This window comes from Bactrocera neohumeralis, unplaced genomic scaffold, assembly GCF_024586455.1.
Source record: "Bactrocera neohumeralis isolate Rockhampton unplaced genomic scaffold, APGP_CSIRO_Bneo_wtdbg2-racon-allhic-juicebox.fasta_v2 cluster11, whole genome shotgun sequence".
NCBI classification, from domain to species: domain Eukaryota; kingdom Metazoa; phylum Arthropoda; class Insecta; order Diptera; family Tephritidae; genus Bactrocera; species Bactrocera neohumeralis.
In genome coordinates this window covers 11,609,851-11,617,218 of record NW_026089624.1, presented here as the reverse complement: position 1 = coordinate 11,617,218, position 7,368 = coordinate 11,609,851, and positions in this window count along the sequence as shown.

Here is a 7,368-nt window from a genome sequence, read left to right as displayed (position 1 = left end):
TTGGAAGATTCAAAGTCAAGTTCCGGGAGGTTTGCGCTCATATAAATCGATCGATCGTCTTGACAAGGAAGACGAAACCGTAAATTATCCAGTGGAATTTCCAAATACCATACCAAGCCTGCCCCAGCATCATATGCGTCTTAAAGTTGGATCTGTCATTATTATGTTTCACAATCTTCATGCGTCGAAACTGTGTAATGGAACCCGAATGATTATGACGTAGTTATCGAATACAAGGGACAGCCATTTCAGTTCAAACGTATTCAATTTCCAGGGAAAATTGCCCTTGCGTTGACAATCAACAGGACACAAGGAAATCGGGAAATGCTATGTTTTTCACACGGCCAGATATATGTGATGTGTTGACGAGCTGGAAACCCATCTTCTCTATATATTTACGCACCAGAACAGAAATCAAAAAGTTATGTTTATTAAGTTGCGCTACATAAAAAAAATCGTAAATAAATCATTTTCGACAGAATATAATCAACTTTTTTTCATTTCAAAACACATAATTTCACGCAGGGCAACGGCTGCGGGGTCAGCTAGTTTAAAATAATTACTGACCACAGACCACTTACATGGCTAATGAGTCTCAAGGAGCCCAATTCGAAATTGGTGAGATGGCGCCTGAAGTTGGAAGAGTATGACTACGAGATCGTATACAAAAAAGGAAAATTGAACAGTAACGCAGATGCATTGAGCAGGATTTAATTCGACAATGATTAAATCGCTGATATAAATTTGTGTGATTCGGACGAACTGTATACAATACATTCATGTAAGGAAAATGTGAATGATGGCATACCAATTTCAGAAAAACCTTTAAATGAATTCAACTTGCAACTTTTATTAGAAAGATCTGACAAAAAACCCAGTATGGCTGTTGAAACCATCTTTAGAAACAAACAACGTAGAACTATAAGAGAAAGAGAATTTTCTCAAGATACAATAGTTCGGATTTTCAAAAAATTTATACCCTCAGGGAAACTTACTGCCATCTTCTTCGATGAACCAACTTTCAGAACTATTCAACTGATATACTCAAAATACTTTTCAAATGGAAAACAATTTCGTATCGTCCGATGCACTAAAATCCTATCAGATTTAACTGACATTGATAAACAAGTTGAACTAATTCGTACCTGTCACGAAAATAGGAACCATAGAGGAATTACCGAAATTTATGAATACTTAAAGAGATAACATTATTTTCCCCTTATGCAATCTATAATAAATAAAACTTTACATAATAGTGAAATTTGCAATACAATCAAATACGACAGACACCCACCAAAATTAGAATTCCAAGTTACAGAAACACCAAACGAACCTCTTCAAATTTTGCACATTGACATATCTAATATATAAAATTCTCGTGTCCCGGTGTACGTTATTGAACTCCTCTGAAACCGCTCGACCGATTTTCGTGAATCTTAGCGTGCATATCGGCTAGGGTGGAGAATCGGACAACATCTATTTTTCATCCTCCTAAATGTTAAGGGAAATTGGAAATTGGAAAATTCCCAAAAAGTAACATTTTTCTATACAAATTTTTTTTTTTTTCAATTTTTGTCTGTTTTGTTTTTCAAAATTTTTGTTTGTCAAATATTTGAATCATTCAATTTCGGTCGCATGCTTTTTTATTCCGGCTGTTCAAAAGAAAAATTATTGAAAATTATTCAGTGAAAACGTTATGTTTCACATAAAGTTATCAATTACAGATTGAAATTTCTTACGAAGCCACGAAGAGTCGCGCTAATAGCGGTCGGCGTTCCTTTTGCCATCAACGTATGGCAGCCCAAGACAAATGAACGACTACTCCCAGGATGCAATGACATACATGTGAATTATGGAACGCGGTCAATCAGCAAGCGATCGTCACGATGTCACAGCACGACTTTTCAAAAAACAGCAGCGATGTTTGATGTACTTCATCTTGAAGCAACATATGGTACATACATATATATGGTGCTGTTAGACGCTGGATGTATTCTTTGAGTAGCAAAAAAAAGTTAGCCGCACGCACACATTCTTCTGTGGATGGTGGATGGTGGTTACACCAGATCAAACTGATGAACTCATTTCTGCGGAAATTCCTGATGCAGGGAAAGATACAGTATTATACCAAATGTTGAAAACCAATATGGTTCATGGACCTTGCGGACACCACAATCCCACTTCGGGTTGTATGTCTGACAATATATGCACGAAACACTATCCAAGTGCTTTTCTTTCGGAAACTCAAACTAGAAATGATTGATATCCACTGTATAGGGGTCGCTCACCAGACGACAATGGCAGAACATTCAGCATTCAATTTAGAAGAATGAATATTGAAGTTGACCACACATGGATCGTATCATATTCGCCATTTTTGTGTAATTCACATTCAAAACTCATATCAATGTTGAGTTGCAGTTTGGTGTAATCGATAAAATACGTTTGTAATTACGTCACCAAAGGAAGCAACATGGCGGTTATTGGTCTTGAACGATACGGTCGAGACGTGAACTGCAATAAAGCGCTTTGTAGAATATTTACTTTTGCAATTCATGAACGTTTTCCGACTGTTGTGCGTCTCGCAGTTAATTTGGAGAGTGTATTTCAACCCAGAGAATACAGCACAGCCAGTGGAAACACCGCCAGCAACAAAATTAACATTAACGAGTTTTTTCTCAACTTTCGTCAGTGATCCGTTTGCGAGAAAATTGCTCTATTCGGAAATACACCTGGAATGCATCGTCAATGAAATAGTTGCGCAGAAAGCAATTCCAACCAGTAGATTAACATCCAGGTGTGTTATCAACTAATGCATTAGGACAAATTTACACAATCCACCCGATAAAAGACGATTGTTTCTACCTTCGGTTGCTATTGATTAATGAACGCGGTTCAACTTTATTTGAGTCATTGCGTAGTGTGAATGGTACGGTGTGTGCAAATTTTGGATAAGTAAGCCAGCAATTACAATTGCTGGAACATGTTAATCACTGGAATAAAAATGAAGTACGCACACTTTTCGCTATAAACATTTAGACAAATCAGCCTTCAAATCCGCGTCTAAAAATTGGATTCCGGTGGTTCGATATCAAATCCATCTGCCGTTTATTAATTCACGAAAGATGAACTCATCACGAATGTTCGGACATTGGGCAAATTATGGTAACTATGATTCCTTAAGTGCACGCGCAATGTTGGCTGCCAAAAATACCGATGTTGTGCACCTAATCTAGAAGATTCAAAGTCAAATTCCGGGAGACTTGCGCTCATACAAATCGATCGATCGTCTTAACAATGAAGACGACGCCGTGAATTATCCAGTGGAATTTCTAAACTCTTTGGAGAGGCTTGGTATGCCACCGCATCACTTGCGTCTCAAAGTTGGATCTGTCGTTATTATGTTCCGCAATCTGCGCTATCAAATACAAGGGACAGAATGCTTGATTCTACGAATTCCTTTGAGTTCTAACGATTTGCCATTTCAGTTCCAACGCATTCCATTTCCAGTGAAAATTGCATTTGAGATGAGAATCAATAGGAAACAAGGATAGTCGCTAGAAGTGTCTGGCATAAATTTGGAAATGCTATGTTTTTCACAGGATCGGACATACGTGGCGTGCTCACGAGTTGGAAAACCATCTTCTCTGAACATTTACGCACCGAAACAGAAACAAAGAAATATTATTTATCAAGTTTCGTTACATTGAAAAAATTTGGAAAAATCGAAAATAAACGATTTTCAACACAGCATAAATTCAACTTTCTTTTCATTTCAAAACACATAATTTCAGGCAGGACAACGTCTGCCGGGTCAGCTAGTATACTATAAATAGTAAATGTATTTTGACCATCATCGATAAATTTTCTAAATATGCGACAGGCTATACATTACCATCAAGAACAAGCGTTTGTGTGCTCAAAGCTTTAAAAACATTTATGAACCTTGCGGGAATACCTAAGAAAATTGTTTGTGATAAGGGTACCGAATTTACATCTAACATTTTTTGTTTTTTGACAATATGAAATTATACTTCATTTCACATCATTTCAACAATCCAGAAGCAACTCTCAAGTAGAACGACTTCATTCAACCCTAACTGAAATATACAGAATTATAATGACAACCAGAAAATCCAAGAAAATGGAATTAGATCACGAAGAGATATTAGATGAGACGTTTATAACTTACAATAATACAATCCATTCATCTACAAAATTTACACCATATGAGTTATTCTTCGGAAGACCGTATAACTTCTCAAGAGACATAAAATACGACAACAAACACGAATTTTTAGTTAAGTTAAATGAATTTAAAGAAAAACTATACTCCATTGTTAAAGAAAAAGTTATGAAAGTTATAATTGTTATAAATTAAAAAATATTAGTCGTCTTAATAAATCTAGGAAACCTCCAGAGTGTAGGAACAAAGAAGAGGATATATGTGTAGTTTATTCGTGTTCTTTATTTAAACATTAAAAAGGCTATTACTCGCAATTCTCACTATATTTCCTGCAGCTTTGCCCCAGAAAGTTATTTATAAGTTGATGAACAAAATACGGTGGATCGCTTCACGTCTGGTTGCTTAGAAGGTTGAGGTAAAAAGGAATGAGTCATCTTTGCGTGGTTGTAGTGTTTGCTTTCTTCGATTTCGTAATGGCCGACTTGTTGAACTGTCATTTTGCTTAATGGCTGGTGAGCGAGACTCGTTGTTTGACAGGGATGGCAAATGAGTGCTGTCGGCCGCCACATATGTATATAGAAAAGAATGTAGGAGAAACAAAATAACTGCACGATTCTCAGAACATAAAGTATTAAAAGACAATGACGTTACTTTACAAACTACTAAAGACAAAAAATTACACAAATCAAAAATTAAATTGAGACCACGAAAATAATAAAGAATTATTTAACTTTAGAATAAATTTTGACAAAGACCAGAATATGATGGCCCTGAAGATTGGACACACGAGAACGATTGAAAGTTATTTCAATTTCATTCATATAATAGACTTAGACAATTATAATTCGCAAACTTCAAAGTTAATTACTATCGTAGACAAATTTGAAAAAAATAGCCTTCTAAAAGATGCTGCTAAAATTTGTAAGCTAAAACTTAAGGGACTCGAAAACAAACTACAGACATTAAATCCATATAAACGTACAAAACGAGGACTATTCAACGGCTTAGGCTCTGTAATAAAATATGTAACTGGGAACATGGACGCAAATGACGCTATGACTATAAATAAACAAATGCAAGAACTCCAGGACACAACATTAAATTCAAAAATAATAGAGGAAAATCAAAAAAGTTTGAATATACAAATGATACAGAGATTTAAAAATTTGACAGAGCATGTACATAAATAACAATCAAGAAAGCATTACAAAATTTTTAGAAAAACTCTGAGCAAAAACAACTAATAATATTCTAAAAGAAGACAATGCGCTATTAGAAATTCAATACATGAATCAGCTTGATTATAATATAGATTTATTACTGAACCATATCTCTGACATAATAGAAGCTGTTATGCTCGCAAAGCTTGGTATAGTATCAAAGCTTATTCTTAATCCAGATGAATTGGATGAAATAAGACACCATTTTAAGTCCCAGAATATTGACTTAGTTTCGAACGGACACCTTTACGAACTTCTGGAACTCCAAACATATTATAATAATGGCAACCTAATTTTTAATATAAAACTACCGAATTTGGCTAAAAGTACGAATTCGCTTTTCCATCTCATTCCTCTTCCTATGAATAATACGAAAGTATCGGGTGATTTTTTTGAGGTTAGGATTTTCATGCATTAGTATTTGACAGATCACGTGGGATTTCAGACATGGTGTCAAAGAGAAAGATGCTCAGTATGCTTTGACATTTCATCATGAATAGACTTACTAACGAGCAACGCTTGCAAATCATTGAATTTTATTACCAAAATCAGTGTTCGGTTCGAAATGTGTTTCGCGCTTTACGTCCGATTTATGGTCTACATAATCGACCAAAATTTTGTTCAGCGATGAGGCTCATTTCTGGTTGAATGGCTACGTAAATAAGCAAAATTGCCGCATTTGGGGTGAAGAGCAACCAGAAGCCGTTCAAGAACTGCCCATGCATCCCGAAAAATGCACTGTTTGGTGTGGTTTGTACGCTGGTGGAATCATTGGACCGTATTTTTTGAAAGATGCTGTTGGACGCAACGTTACGGTGAATGGCGATCGCTATCGTTCGATGCTAACAAACTTTTTGTTGCCAAAAATGGAAGAACTGAACTTGGTTGACATGTGGTTTCAACAAGATGGCGCTACATGCCACACAGCTCGCGATTCTATGGCCATTTTGAGGGAAAACTTCGGAGAACAATTCATCTCAAGAAATGGACCCGTAAGTTGGCCACCAAGATCATGCGATTTAACGCCTTTAGACTATTTTTTGTGGGGCTACGTCAAGTCTAAAGTCTACAGAAATAAGCCAGCAACTATTCCAGCTTTGGAAGACAACATTTCCGAAGAAATTCGGGCTATTCCGGCCGAAATGCTCGAAAAAGTTGCCCAAAATTGGACTTTCCGAATGGACCACCTAAGACGCAGCCGCGGTCAACATTTAAATGAAATTATCTTCAAAAAGTAAATGTCATGAACCAATCTAACGTTTCAAATAAAGAACCGATGAGATTTTGCAAATTTTATGCGTTTTTTTTTAAAAAAGTTATCAAGCTCTTAAAAAATCACCCGATAATTAAAACAAAACCATACGTAAGTTACAATAGCCACGAGCTCCAGTACTTAACAAAGATTTGCCCAAAAATTGAGAACGTCTATTACTGCAAGAGGTCAAATGACTTCGAAAGCACCAATAATTCAACTTGTATCGGTAGAATCTTGAATAATAAAACACCAATATGTCCTGTGAACGATGTGGGGAACACATCGAATATATTCCAACCGGAAGAATATATTCCAACCGGAATTATATAATGATTATCAACGTAAAGGACTACCGATAACCTCTGATTGTGGGCAAAACTTCACAATTGAAGGAACCTCCCTTCTCCACTACACGAATTGTTCCGTCACGATAGCGAGAACAACATATAAAGACAACCCTTCAGTCCATTGGGACACAATCTTCGTAGCACCACCAAATCTAGAGAAAGTGCAAATAACAACAGTAACAGAGACTTTAAGCCTAGCCAGTTTCATCAACAAAAATGATATTATGAAATTAAGAAAGGATTCAATTCTAAGAAGAAACATAATAGCGATTACAACATTGATACTCATCACCTTAACTATCACTAGTCTAACTCTGTTATGGAAAAACCCCAGAATTCGGTATTATCCTAAGCCCACTG